Source organism: Pan paniscus, chromosome 22, assembly GCF_029289425.2.
Source record: "Pan paniscus chromosome 22, NHGRI_mPanPan1-v2.0_pri, whole genome shotgun sequence".
NCBI lineage: Eukaryota > Metazoa > Chordata > Mammalia > Primates > Hominidae > Pan > Pan paniscus.
Genome location: NC_073271.2, coordinates 34,422,062 through 34,437,299, shown reverse-complemented (window position 1 = coordinate 34,437,299; position 15,238 = coordinate 34,422,062).

The following is a 15,238-nucleotide window of genomic DNA, read 5'->3' as shown; positions in this document are numbered from 1 at the left end:
CCTAGTAGGAGAAGCTATGTTCCCCCTAGGCTAGAGGACTTCACATTCTGGACACTGGCGGCTCAGGGGAGCTCTGTTGTACCACCACTGTGGCCCCAGAACCTGCTGTTGCTGTCCAAATCCGGGGAGTCTAAGGAAATGTCCCATTCTCACCGCTGCTAATAGTGATTAGCAAGCTAATGCAACATGTCCAGCTTTACCACACTCTCCCACTGTCCCCAGTGGCTGCTTTTTATGGCTATGCAAGTAAACACCATCAGCCTGGGAAGGAGTGGCATAAACTGAGCCTTTATCTCTGGTCCTTGCCCTGCCCCATGGTGCAGATCCCACTTTGGGCTCAGCCAAGAGTGGGTCATATCATAACTGGATTAGATCCCAATGTTATTGTTTCATAGGAACTCACACAACCATTTCCTCAGGGTGCAAGGCTGCCATCAGTATGGCTGGGCTGGTGAATTTTCTGGCATCAGGAACCTATGAGACCTAGAACTCCTGTCACCCTCTTATGCCACCACACCCTCTTCCATGGTAAATGCTAGCTCATTCAATTAATTAAAAAATACCAGCAAGGTGCTTTTTATTTAGTGCACACTTATATAGGCACTATGAATATAGGAGGAAAGATGAAAAATTCCAGCCTTCACAAAGCCAATATTTCCAGTGTTACTGCCATTCCCTGCCATGGGCTAAGATCAAGATCAGCTTCATTTGCACAGGTTTTATGCAAAGGGAAGAATTTCTGTTTCTGTAGGATCTATCTTATCCTCCTCTGCAAACTCCCAGGGTTTCTATCAGCAATTAGCACACTATGTAGCGCCGGGCAAGCTGGGAGGTTGGCAGGAGGGGGCTATGTCAGAGGACAATGCCGGAACTCACCTCCCTATACAGCCAGGGCCAGCCTGGTTCCGGCACAATGTCCCGTTTCATGAGAGTTCATTTCCTCTGCATCATGTCTATGCACAGAGGTAAGCAACCAGGAATTTCTCTGTGCTCCCTGTAGAAAATCCCCATCTCAAATTACCTTGGCATCTCCATATGCAGATGCTTGTCAGGGGCCCAGTCCAGGCTGCTTGAATAGAATTGGCTGGGCTCCCTTCATCCGCTGTTGAGATTAAGGAATAATGTAAGACAGGAGCAGTCACACCATTACACTCTATTAGCCTGATTTATGTTGGGTCACTGAACCCCCCACCTTAGGTGCCACCCACCATTCTACCCCCTTAGCTACCTACAAACCCACTCTGGGGTAATGGGGTGTACCCACTCTGGGGTAGTTTAAAATCTGTTCACAAATTCTTTGAAACCCTCTTGAAAAGGTGTAACCTATTCTCTTCTTGAGTGTGGCTGGACTGAGTGACTTACTGTTAATGAATAGGTGGGGGAGGAAGCAACATGAGATACTAGGCAATAAAAGATTCTGTGGTTTCCTGTTTGCTTTCTCTCTTGGATTACTCTGTCTGAATGATGCTAGCTTCCTTTGCCTGAGAATCGTTACAAAGAGGAGCATCTGATGAGGAAATGAGAACTCCAGCCAGAAACCAGCAATAAATTGAGGGCTCCTATGAGCAATGCATTCTCCAGCCCCAATCAAGCCTTTGGATAACTGCAGCTCCTGCCAGCATTTTGACTGCACTTCATGAAAGACTTTGAGTCAGAGCCACCTACCTAAGCCACTCCAAAATTCCTGACCGTCAAAAACTTTGAGATAATAAATGCTTGTTGTTTTAAACTACTACCTCTTAAGGTAGTTTTAAATATAGCAGTAGATTACTAATATAAGGCACTACTATATTCTCAAAAACTTCTGAGAATCTTACCCCAAACCACCAGCTTTATTACTATCAGGGTATCATAATGACAGGTTGTAAGTTTACAACCTGTATTAGTCTAGTTAACGCTTGTGTTAATCAGGCTAGTTAACACTAGCCACTGTAACAAACAAGACCCCCCACCCTCGCCCCCGCCAAATCACAGTGGTTTAACAGAGTAAAAGCTCAGTTCTCCTCTGTGAGAAGTCGTTTAGCTAAAACATCTGGGCAAATTGTAGACCAAGATCTCTGAAGAGGGGAGGGAGGAATGGAAGAATTGACTATCTTGGTCAGAAAATGCCACACATCATTCATGCTCACACCCTGTTGGCCCAAATCAATTACTGCCACCAACCTAACTACCTGGAAGGCTGCTGGGAAATGTGGGGGAGTCCCAGGAATATTTGACAACTCCTATTGTCACTGCCACACAACCCTACTTAGGTTTTCTAATTTAAAAGCCAGAAAATACATGGCTTTAAAGAGATATGTAATCCATGTTTGCGCTTCCTGCACCAGCCTGGGGATTAAAATGAGAAGCATATTCATCGTAATAAACATTATTCTTCAGATTGTATCAATAATTATTATTGCTCCCTCTCAAATCCCCATCTCAAATTGCTTTTCTGGGAATCCCCAGAGAATGTCTCCTGGGCATTTGAGACAAACGTAATCAGATACCACAAGGAGTTGCCTTTTCCTTCTTCTCTCCTTTTGGGCAGTGTCCATTGCTGCACTCTCTGCCAATGACACTATGAGCAGAAGTCTGCCTGTCGGTGATGAGCAAGCACTGTGCTTCCAGCACAATACAAACAGACTGAGCTCCCTGAGAGATGGGATGACTGCGTCTCTCCCGCTTGTGTCTTACTTGGTCCTCTGGAACCGAAAGCTAAGCTTTAAGTAGAAACAGCTCTTCAGGGCTCACACATAAGTCTGTGGTCAGAGTCATTCTCTAAAACAAAGATGGCGCTGGGCACTCACTCCACCGCCTGCTCCCACCCACCCTCTGTGGTGCATTTCTTCCACCCTCTCCTCTTGCCATCCCTCCACTCATGAGCATCCTATAAGCACCTTTATCACAAGTCTTATAAAGAGAAAAGACATCTGAAGAATGGTGGAGTTCATGCTGGTGGATGATACAAGAATGCTATAGTTCTGCGTCATTAGATTTATGGCTGCTAGGAATACACTGCCTGGCTATTAGAGATGAGAAGCTATTTTAAATTATGTTGTATTTTTCAGCCTTTCTTCAAGCTTGTCCTTATTGAACTTTCCCACCTTTCCCCTCACTTTTCAAGAGATTTTCAAATATACTCGTTGAGCACATTGTGACTGCACACCTAACATGTGCGTAATTCTGGGACATAGAACTCCCTAAAAGTGTGAACTTCCACCTGAACCCACCTTCTCTTTTGTAGGATTTTCCAAACTTCCCCATTGTTTCCTTTCCTAAATAAAATAGTTTGGAAAAAAAAGTTATAAATATTTCTCAGACTTCCTGGAAATTTTATTTAGCATTTTGATAAGTGAAGTGTAAAGAAGTTGAAATATGCAGATCAAATTTCCCTTAAAATACATGAACCCTCATACGAATGAGAGGAAACGTGCTTTGCAAAACCATGGTTTTGGTTTTTCTGAACCAAAGACACTTGAAAAAAATAGTTTGAGACATTCAGCAATTCCACAGTGTGGCTGGGCTCACCCATCCCTAATTTCAAGGGAAATTAAATCCATCTGTTTCTCATTCATTGATTCTCAGCTCACCAAAATGCTATTCGGCAAATGTGATGGGACGTCCAGGAAGCTGTGCAGGCTGTTTTTAAGCCATGTTGTTCTCAACTGGGAAGAGGGCTTGGCCAACGTTCCCTTGGATCAGCTTCTTTATCTTCGATATGGTACTTGCAAAGTCCTATCAGATTTGAAACTCTCTGAGGTCAACTTATAGATATATAAGGGCTCTGGCAGCTCAATGGGTCCAGTCCCCTGCCTCAGGGTGGATTTATATCCGAGTTGTTGTGACTCCAGTTTAGTTTTGTCTTCATTGCTCACCTGTTCTTGTGATCAACAACTTTCCTGCTCAGGAAACTCCTCCTTATATCTCTCCTGAAAGGCTCCTGTACTGTAGTGGACACTGTTAATGCATCATGCAGCTCTCCTAGGAGAGCCTTTGCTGGGTCTCTGTCCCCATCACTCAACTTCTGCAAGACTTGCTGCAACAAGCTAGCACATGGAGCTCACAACTCTGAAGCCCTGGGTTATGTTATCCTTATTCCAGGAGAGGGGTCAGGAGTCTCTCACTCCCACTTGGTCAAGGAGATGGAAATGTTGACAGGTGATATGGTTTGGATTCCTGTCCTTGCCCAAATCTCGTGTGGAATTGTAATCCCCAGTGTTGGAGGAGAGGCCTGGTGGGAGTGACTGGATCACAGGGGCAGGTTTCCCCCTTGCTGTTCTCATGATAGCGAGTGAGTTCTCACTAGACCTGGTTGTTTAAAAGAGTGTAGCCCTTCTCTTTTCGGTCTCTTCCTCCTGCTCCAGCCATGTAGGACGTGCCTACTTCCCCTTCACCTTCTGCCATGATTGAAATTTTCCTGAGGCCTCCCAGCCATGCTACCTGTCCAGCCTGCAGAACTGTGAGCCAATTAAACTTCTTTTCTTTATAAATTACCCAGTCTCAGGTAATGCTTTATAGCAGCGTGAGAATGGAATAATACGACAGGCCTGCAGGAAGGAGCTCCAGATTCAGCTCTACCTTTCATCTCACTGACAGCTGTCATGCTTTAGTTTAAATGAATTTCCTCGAGTTGCAGGGATATCTGAACAACGCTCCATATTTCTGATAGTCAGAGATCACAAAAGCACAACAAATCCCTAGATGCTCATAGCCTGGTTGTCTCATAGCTCTGGCTCTGACACTAGGGAAACGTATGAGGCTGCTTCTGCTCACCTGTGACTCCCCCAGTGGGAGAATGGAGGGAGGTGGCAAAGTAATGACAGTCAGCATTCTCGGCAAACAACCCACAGAGTGGGCACTGCCAATGCTGGGTTAGTAGGCAAAGGATTATATGTGTTTTCAGGGAAGTATGCACAGAGCAGACCACCAACTCCTGGGTAAATCCCTGACACATGGCAAGTGCTCAATCAACAATGTTTGATGTTGAACCAGTAAAGCCCTCCATAAAGTGTGGCAAAGCAGGAAGATTTCCTCACTCAGAGGATTATAATTCCTCCAAGGAGAAGCCACAGAGCACAGTGCTTAAGAGTTTGGGATGCTTAGGTTTGAATCCACCTCATCTGCTCATCAGCTGGGTGACCTTGGGCAAGTCCCATAAACTTTCTGGGCTTTTGTTTTGACATTTGTCAATATGAGATAGTAACAGTACCTGCTTTTGTATCAAGGATTAAATGTGTAAATTCATGTACAGCTGTAAGAACGGTACCCAACACTTAGTGTGTGCTTTGTAAATGCCAGATGTGATTGTTATTAGCAACCTCACAGAGTATTAATGTCGCGTCAGGGGAAGTTCCGGGACATGACACAGCTCTAAAAGCATGAGAGAGGTAATGTTAATCACACCCGAGAAGAGAATTCATAAAATGCCCCTCGGCTTCATCATTTGGGGATTGAATAGTCGTAGTCTGAAGCTTCTCTTAAGTGTGGAACTCAGACCATGAGCATGGGTATCACTTGGCAGCTTGTAATAAATGTGGAAACTTAGGAAACTCCCAAATCTAATGGATCAGAATTCCATTTCAACTAGCTCCCTAGTGATTAGCATGCACATTAATTTTAAAATCCAATTTATTGTGGTAAAAGTAAGATAAAGATCTATTTAAACTGTCCTGGTTGATGTGCTTTGAGTGATGTATAAACCTGTGAATCGTCGTTGCAACTAAGATTCAGAACATTTTCATTGCTCCCAGAGTTTGCTCAAGGTCCTTTCAGTCCATTTCTCCCTCCACTCCTGACCCCAAGCAACTTCTGATTAACTTTCTGTGCATGAAATCATACAGTATGTACTTCTGGCTCATTTTGCTCAGCAGAATGGCTTTGATGTTCATCATATTGTTTTTCTCATCAGTAGATCATTGATTTTTCTTGTATTCCATTGTATGGGCAGACCATATTTTTTTATCCATTTACCGATTGATAGATGTATATATATATATAGAGAGAGAGAGAGAGACAGAGTCTTGCTGTGTCCCCCAGGTTGGAGTGCAGTGGCGCGATCTCGGCTCACTGCAACCTCTGCTTCCCGGATTCAAGCATTTTTCCTGCCTCAGCCTCCCCAGTAGCTGGGATTACAGATGCTTGCCACTATGCCCGGCTGTTTTTTTTGTATTTTTAGTAGAGATGGGGTTTCACCGTGTTGGTCAGGCTGTTCTTGAACTCCTTACCTCATGATCTGCCCACCTTGGCCTCCCAAAGTTCTGGGATTACAGGCATGAGCCACCGTGCCCGGCCACCAATAGATAAATATTTAGGTGGTTTACAGATATTTTGGCTATTATGAAGAAGGCTTCCATGAACAATATTGTACTGTTGGCCCTCTGTGTCTGTGGGTTCAACCAACCATGGATCAAAAATATAAATAGCAAAACAATACAAACTAGAATACAACAATAAAAATAACAGGTTTCAAAATCAAATATAGTAAACAACTATTTACATAGCATTTACATTGTATTATGTATTATAAATAATCTAGAGATGGTATATAAGAGAATAGATGTAGGTTATATGCAAATGTTATACAATTTGATATAAGGAATTTGAGTATCCTTGGATTTTGGTATCTGAAGGAGATCCTGGAACCAATCCCCTTCAGATGCCAAGGGATGACTGCCCAACCAAGTCCTTGAGTGGACAGATGTTCTCTTTTCACTTGGGTAGTGCTTAAGAATGGAATGTCTGAGTCTTACAATATGTATGTTTAACTTTTTAAGAAATTGTCAGTCTTCCATAGTGGTTGTGCTATTTTGTATTCTGTTTAGCAGTATACGAGAGTTCCGTTTGCTCCATGTACCCATTAACAATTGGGCTAGTCTTTTTATTTTCTGTTCATTCTAATGGGTGTATCGTGACATCTCATTGTGGTTTTAATTTGCATTTCTACAACGAATCATGTAGAATAATGTATTCATATGTTTATTGGCCATTCATATATCTTCTTTTTGTGAAGAATCTGTTCAAATCTTCTGCCCATGGAGATCAAGGCCATCCTGGCTAACACGGTGAAACCCTGTCTCTACTAAAAATACAAAAAATAAGCCAGGCATGGTGGCGGGCGTCTGTAGTCCCAGCTACTCGGGAGGCTGAGGCAGGAGAATGGCATGAACCCGGGAGGCGGAGCTTGCAGTGAGCCGAGATGGCGCCACTGGACTCCAGCCTGGGCGACAGAGCAAGACTCCATCTCAGAAAAAAAAAAAAAAAAGTCTTCTGCCCACAATTTAATTGACTTTTTTGTCTTCTTCTTATTCAGTTGCAGGACTTCTTTATATATTCTGGATACAAGTGCTTTGTCATATATATATAGTTTTGCCGAATGTTGTGGTTTGTGTTTATTATCTTAATTGTTTCCCTTAGGAAATTTTAAAAAATTTTGATAAAATCCAATGATCATCTTTCTCCTTGTTTATACTAGTTACGTCCTGTTTAAGAAATGTTTGCCTACCCCAAAGTCACAAAAATGTGTTTGTATGTTTTCCCAAGAAGTTTTGTACTTCTAGCTTATACCTAATAACAAAACATAATTGAAGTTTTATATTTCTAGCTTATACCTTTAGGTCTACAATCCCTTTTAAAATTTGTATGTGATGTGAGGTTCTCTGTAGTGTTTTTTTCTTCCGTATGAAGATTTGGTTATTCTAGCACCATTGCTGGAAAGGCTCTCCTTTCCCCATTGAATTTTTTTCAGGCATGTTCACCAAAATTCAATTGGCATTATATGTGTAGGTCTACTTCTGGACTCTATTCTGATCCATTGATAAATGTCTACCCTTTTGTAATTACATACCATCTTGATTACTACACCTTCACAATAAGTGTTGACATAATTAGTACAAATCCTCTAAATTGATTCTTTTAAAAAAAAATCTTAGGCTATTCTGAGTCTTTTGTATTGTGACATCCATTTTAGAATCTGTTTGATAATTTCTCCAAAACAGCTGGTTGAAATTTTGGTTGGGATTGTAATAAATCTATTAATCAATTTGGGGAAATTGACATTTTAACCACATTGAGTCTTCCAACCTATGAGCATGGTTTATCTCTCCATGTATTTAGGTGCTCTTTAGTTTCTCTCTGTAATGTTGTGTACTTTTCAGTTGTAAGTTGTAGATATATCTTGTCAAATATATTCCTAAATATTTTATTTTTGAAGCTATCATAAATAAATTTTTAGCTTTTATTTTCCAAATTTGTGCTGCTTGTATTTAAAAATACAATTGATTATAATAATCTTTTACCATGTGACTTTATTAAACTAATTTATCAGTTCTAGTGGTTTTCTCTGAAGATCCCATGCTCATTCTTAACTTTTCAGTCTAGTTCGAGTTAAACTGTATCATTTTATATGAATGTAAGAATCTTACAAGTATGTATATCCATTCACTACCCCACTGTCTTTATGCTATTATGTGTGTATACATACATATATGTATAATCCACATACATATAGATGTATAATCCACAAGACACTTTTAGAATTATAAATATATCCATATGTGTTTTAAATAAATTAAGAGAAAACAGGTTTTTCCCTAGATATTTACCATTTCTGATGCTCTTTCTTCCTGCTTGAAGATGAAAGTTACCATCTGACATTTTATTTCCCTTCAGCCTGAAAATCTTCCTTTAATATTTTTTGTGCTGTGGGTCTGTAGAGACAATTTTTCTTAGTTTTCTGTTATTTGGAAAATATCTTCATTTTGTCTTCATTCTTGAAATATATATATATATTTCAGAAAAATATATGAAATATATATAGAAATATATATATAGAAATATATATGTATTTCATATATATATATCTGGAAACAAACATATATATCTGGAAATAGAATCTAAATTGACAAGTTTTTTTTTCCCCTTAACATTTTAAAATATTGTTCCACTATCTTCTACACCCTATGGTCTCTTTTCAGATTCTGTGATCATTAGAATCATTGTTCTCCTGCATGTAATGTAGAATTTTTTTCTTGCTCTCTTCAAAGGTTTCTCTTTGTTGTTGGTTTATAGCAGTTTGATTTGAATATTTAAAAAATGGTCTTCTGCATATATAATCTATATATATTGATATAATACAACATCTCCTGTTTGGGGTCCTGTGAGTTTCTGGAACCTGTACATCTTTCTCTTTCACCAAATGAGGGTTATTTTCTGTCATTATTTTGCAAATATTTTTTCTGCCCCATTCTCTTTCTGGGATTTTTTTGCCAGTACATTTAACATTATACCGCAGGTTCCTGGTGTTTGATAAACTTTTTTAGTCTTTTTTTCTTTCTTGTCTTTAGTTTGGATAATTCTATTGATTTATATTAAAACTTACCTATCCTTTCCTCTTTCACCTCCATTATGCTGTTCAGTTCATCTAGTAAAAGTTTTATTTCAAGTATTTTATTTTCCAGTTCTAAAATTTTAATTTGGATCTTTTCATGTTTCTATGTATTTAGTGAGATTTCTTAAGTTTTCATTTATTGCGTGTTTTCTTTAAATCACTGAGCATAGTTTTAACAGCTATTTTACAACCTTTATGTAATAATTCCAACATCAGGATCACCCCAGGGTTAGGCTCTCTTGACTACCTTTTCTCTTGAGAGTAAGCCACATTTTCCTGGTTCTTCATATGTCTTTTAATTTTGAATTGTATCCTGAACATTGTCAAAGATATGTTGTAGAGATTCTGAATTCCATTCTCTTTTTACAAAGTATGTGGATGTTCACTTAGAGGGCTAGTTAGAGTTAAACTTCGTTAGAGTTAAACTTCAAACTTGGTCTTGCCAGTGGTTACATAGTAGTTATGATCTTAGTTTGGACTCGTGCAGTCTGCCCTCTCTATGCATGGTTCAGTGGTCACCCACTGACTTGTCCAGAGTTTATGCACAAAGTTAGGGATTCCCATTTCATGTGCTCTTCTTTCTTGGATTTCTTCCACCCTCCAGTAGCCCTGGTTGCCCTTGGGACCTTCTCTTTTTTTTCATGAGCCAGAAAAATGGTGAGCTATTTACAGGAGCTTTAGTTGACCTATGACACAAGCCAGCTGCATCTATCCTTAGGGTAAAGCTGAAAAAAATGAGAATTTCCCCCATGCTGGCTGCTTCTTGTGAACTTCAACTCTCCTGTGAAGTGTGCTTGCTTTGGTTCACTCTCTAGGGTCCTTGGTTAGTTGGTTTTATGTATTTTTCCAGCACTTATAGTTGTTATCTGTGGGAGGATAATTTTTTTTTGCTAGAAACAGAACTCTTGTTGGTGTATTTCCTATTTCCTTGATTTCTTCCTTCTATTTTGGGTTCAATTTATTCTTCTTTTTCTGACTCTTTAAGGCTGGGGAAGAAACCTTTTTTTTCTTCTCAAACACCCGAAACTATAAATACTCCTTTAAGCACTCTTACTGATCCATTAAAATAGAATCTTGATTACTGAGTTTTTCAGCAACCCACAAATATTGTCCCTGAGGCAAGTGTCTCCCTATCTCACTCACCACACCCCAGTCTTATCAGAAGAACCAGTGGGGAGCCACTTGCCAGAGTGGGCAAGGACCTGGGAGCAGCCCAGTTGGAAGGCCTGGCTCCAGAGATGGAATGCTACCCAGAAGCATGGCAGGCTAGGTCATGATGTCAGGACAGCCTTCTGAGAGGTGGATGTGAAACCGGAGAAGTTCCCTTATCCCCCTTGCAGGGCATGTAACAGGGGTGTGGCTCGCTTCTTTGGAACCCCACTGTTCAGCCCCATAGGGGGAGCATGCAGATGAGCAGGTGCAGAGGTTGCGGGGAACATATTTGGGTTCCAACCCCATGGCAGTACCTAGGGGTGAGTGTTTACAACTCCCCATTACAAGGACAGAGGGCTTTCTGTATCCTGGGTTCTTGCCCTACTGTACTGGAAGAATCAGATCACATGTGGGCTTAGATGAGTGCAAGGTTTTATTGAGTGGTGGAGGTAGCTCTCAGCGAGATGGATGGGGAGTCAGAAGGGGGATGGAGTGGGAAAGCGATCTTCCCCTGGAGTCTGGCCATCCAGCGGCTGGACTCTTCTCTGACCACCCCTGACTGAATTCTCTTCAGTGTCTATGTCATTCTACTGTCACTGGCCTGCCAGTGTCTGCTGGTGTTTGCCAGTGTGTTCTTCCGCTCCTCTCAACGTCTAGCCACTTGTGTCTGTGCCCGCTACAGTCCTAGATTTTTATAGGCATAGGATGGGGGGAGGGGTGTGGCAGGCCAAAAGGCAACTTTTTGAACTCAAAACCAGAAATGCCTATCCTCATTTAGGTCTGTGGGCACAGGCCAGAGGGTAAAGCCCTCACCAGGGACTCTGCTCTTCTCTGCCCGGCACTTCCCTGCCCCCCATCCCATATCAGGTCCTGTGCACCATGGGGAAGTCAACAGAGTGGCAGGATCCCTTCCTCTAGAATCACATAGGCACTGTCAAGAAGCCATTCAGACAGACAGCCAGCAGACCAAGCAGGAGTTGGCCAGGGTTGGGGTGGTAGCATCCCAGAAAGGAGAAGCATAACCAATATCCCAGAGGCTACAAGAGGAGGAAAAACCTTCAGCACTGGGGGATTGCAAAGAGTTCAGGATGTTTGAAAGCAGAGTGCAAGGGAAAGAGATGACAAGGGAGGAGGTTACCAGGGGCAAGGTCAAGGAGAGGCATGAGTCCCATGTCTGGACACTTGCCCTTTATCTGGAGGTTGGGTTTTGAGTGAAAGAGTAATATGATCAGACTTCTATTTTAGAATGACCACACTGGGTACAGTGTGGACAATACATTGGGAAGGAGAAAGACTAGAAACAGGGTAGCCAGTGTGAAATGTGCCTTTTTAAAAACATATATTGTGATGATGATGATGATGGTGGCCAGAACTAAGCACCGGGAGATTAGAATGGAAGAGAAGAAACTGACTTGAGAGCAATGCCAGGGGTAGCGTGGACGGGGATTTGTGATGAATTAGATACAGGTGATGAGGGAGTGGGAGAAAGCAAGGGTAGCTCTCACGTTTCCGGCACTGGATGAGGAGAGGTTTGGGGAGAAATGCAACACATAAGAGCATTATTCTCAAAACAATGGGGTGCGACTTGACTCAGCAAAGCAAAGCAATTGCGGGGACCTCAGCTGGTGGTCCAGTGATGGATGCAGAATCACCTTGAGGCAACATACCTGAGTTGCTGGCTTGCCAAGCAAGGGTTTTCCCTAACCTTTATAGTAGGAGACACAAAATGATGGCAATGGCAGAGCCAGAATTATGAAAGGCATCTAGAAATCAATTATTTTCAAGTATCTCAGTGCTATTGAGAAATCAGCAAGCTTTGTGAGAGCAGCTGAGAGAGGAAGCCCAGTATATGATTAACTTGGAGAGGGCACAATTAGCCTCTGGCTATTTGAAAACCAGGTTTGAAAAGTCCTCTCCTGTTTACAGAATAGTGGAGGCAATTTCCAAGGAAGAATGTTCTTTGCTCTCTGCACTGAGAACCAGAAACTGTCTCCAAAGGAATGTCCACTGGCATAACTTCCCATGTGGCTATGGTCAAACTATAATAGAATGATAGAATGTCTGCTAGAAGTCAGCTTTTTCTGTCCATTCTGCAGAAATAGGAAATTCAGGACAGTTACAGTAATCCAGAGAAAGCTTCTGTCTCTTCCAAAGCAAAGAATCTTATTCTGGTTTATTTATATGAGTATGATTCTGATTAGAAGGAAGGTTGAAGATAGATCAATTGGTGATGAAATGGATGGGAAAGAACAGTGTTATGGGCTGAATTGTATCCTCCCAAAAAGATATGTTGAAACCCTAACCCCCTAGTACCTCAGAATGTGACCTTATTTGGAAATAGGATCTTTAGAAAGGTAGTCAAATTAAAATGAGGTCATTAGGGTGGTCCCTAATCCAACACGACTGGAGTCCTTATAAAAAGGGGGCAATTTGGACACAGAGACAGGCACAAAGGGAAGCTGATGTGAGAACGCCATGTGCACAGGAAGACAGAGATTAGAATTATAGAATTATGTTCCTACAAACCAAGGAGCTCCTGAGCCTACTAGAAGCTGGGAGAGACCAGCGAAAATACCTCCCTTATAGGTGTCAGAGGGAGCATGGTCCTCCTTCAGACTTTTCACCTCCAGAAATGTGATACAATGAATTGTTCTAAACCACCCTGTTTGCAGTTATTATGGCAGCCCTCGAAAAATACAAATAACATAGCTCTTTTAGGAATCTGCTTTTATTTCCTAGTACAATGTCCATCGCCAAATAAATATTAATGTGGAGACCACAACACTCCATGGACCTGTCTCGGAGATCAGGTGGTTGTTAAAGTGACTGGGTAAATAATAAATGATGCGAGAAACCGCTTCATCTGATGATGAAATATGCACTTCAGGCTGTGATGATGTGCTTGCCTCCTGGCTGCCAATTCTTGCCCTGGGAAGCACTGAAATAGAAATTGTGGTTTCCGGCTCTGATTCCTACTGAGGAGAGATGAAGATGTTATGAGCCATTGACTCCTTAACAAGTGTACCTTGTCCAGGTCCAGCTTGCCACAAATCCTTATTTCCAATGAGGAAGCCCCAGTATTTTACCCAGTTCCTTTCCTGTGTTGGCCAGCCTCTTTGCACTTGAGTTCCAGCCTTCATTTTTCTGTCCCTGCAGTAGGATTTTTGTCTTGCTTCCCTTCTTCCTGACTCCTAGTAAGGACAGAGTCCTGCCCTTGATTTGAAGGCCCTGGGTCTGGGTCTCTGCTCCTGAAGCTCTACTTCCTTGATCTCCGTCATGTGTTGTGGGTTCATACTCCACTCCTCTCCTATTTGCCCCTCTTTATTTATCTGCTTGTGAAATGGAGAGATTTGTAGGCAGGTCTTCCCTAGTGCCAAGAGCAATCTGTCAGAACATCTTTCTAGAGTCAGCTTCTAAGACCCCTTGTTCTCTTGCCCTGTGTTTCTAGCTTTTCTTGGTGTCTGGGTCTTGAGCCTTCCTTCCCCGGGCCTGGTCACTGTAATTGCAGTGACTGCTTGTGCTGGGGCTACTCACCTGCTCCCTTTAGGCCCTGTAAGCTCAGTATCGGATTCCAGCCAGCTGCACTGATTCTGCAGTGTTTGCTTGTCTCTACAAAGCTCTCTTTGCCGCTTGACTCAATCAGCCAAGACCTTAAAATGATTACCTACCTTAAAGCCTCTCTGAGGAGCCCAGTATAAATCCTTACAAATCAGGTTTTTAGAACTCAGCAAAACATTCAGTTGAAAGCTCACTGCTCTATTCACAATAGGAGGCACACTGGCACAATCCCTTATTATTTGCATTGCATGAATTCAACGGCCGCAAGTCGTCTGTGGTGACACCGCAATTCAACCATGGCTTTGTTTTCACTTGATGGAAACACTTGAGCACAAAGCAAATGCTGCTTTGGCTCCAAGAGCATCAACCACCAAATCACCTATGCTTTTTTGGATGCACCCTGTAATGGCCCACCTGGGAGGCAGGACAAAACATGGAGAGGAAGCCAGGCTTTTATGTTGGCCACTCCTGGCTTTACGCCTTGGTAGATGGGTAACTGGACAAATTACTCAACTTTTCTGAGCCTCATATGATGCAATCATAATGAATGTGAGGACTTGAGAACTGAATGCTTGTTCATCTTGACTTTTCTGTAGGATTTCTTAATCTTAGTCACCCCATGTCTAGTCTTTGGTCAACCAAAGCAGACTTTGTCTCCGCTTAGATGAACAGCAGGGATGTGGATTCTGTTTTTGTCTTGATGAATGGCATTCTTACTCCTCTGTCATTTCCTTTTCAATTGATCACTTCATATTTTCTCTACCTTTGAGATATTTATCTCATGTTGCCAGCCTCTAAATAACAGACCTTTTGAAGCATGTTAGGCCTTTAGGCCATTTATCCAGTCTCCCAGTCTCATGCTTTCACCTGGGTTATCTATTCTGCTATCACTTTTGCCCTAATTTTGATCCATCTCACATGGAAATCTGCTCCACCATGAGATTTCCATGTTGTAAATTTTGGAGATAAAACACTAGGCCAGAAGGAAAAAATCCCGACTGAGCACAGTGGCTCACACCTGTAATCCCAACACTTTGGGAGGCCAAGGTGTGAAGATCGCTTGAGCTCAGCAGTTCGACATCAGCCTGAGCAATAAGCTGAGACCTCATCTCTACAAAAAAATTAAAAAATTATCTGGGTATGGTGGCGCACACCTGCAGT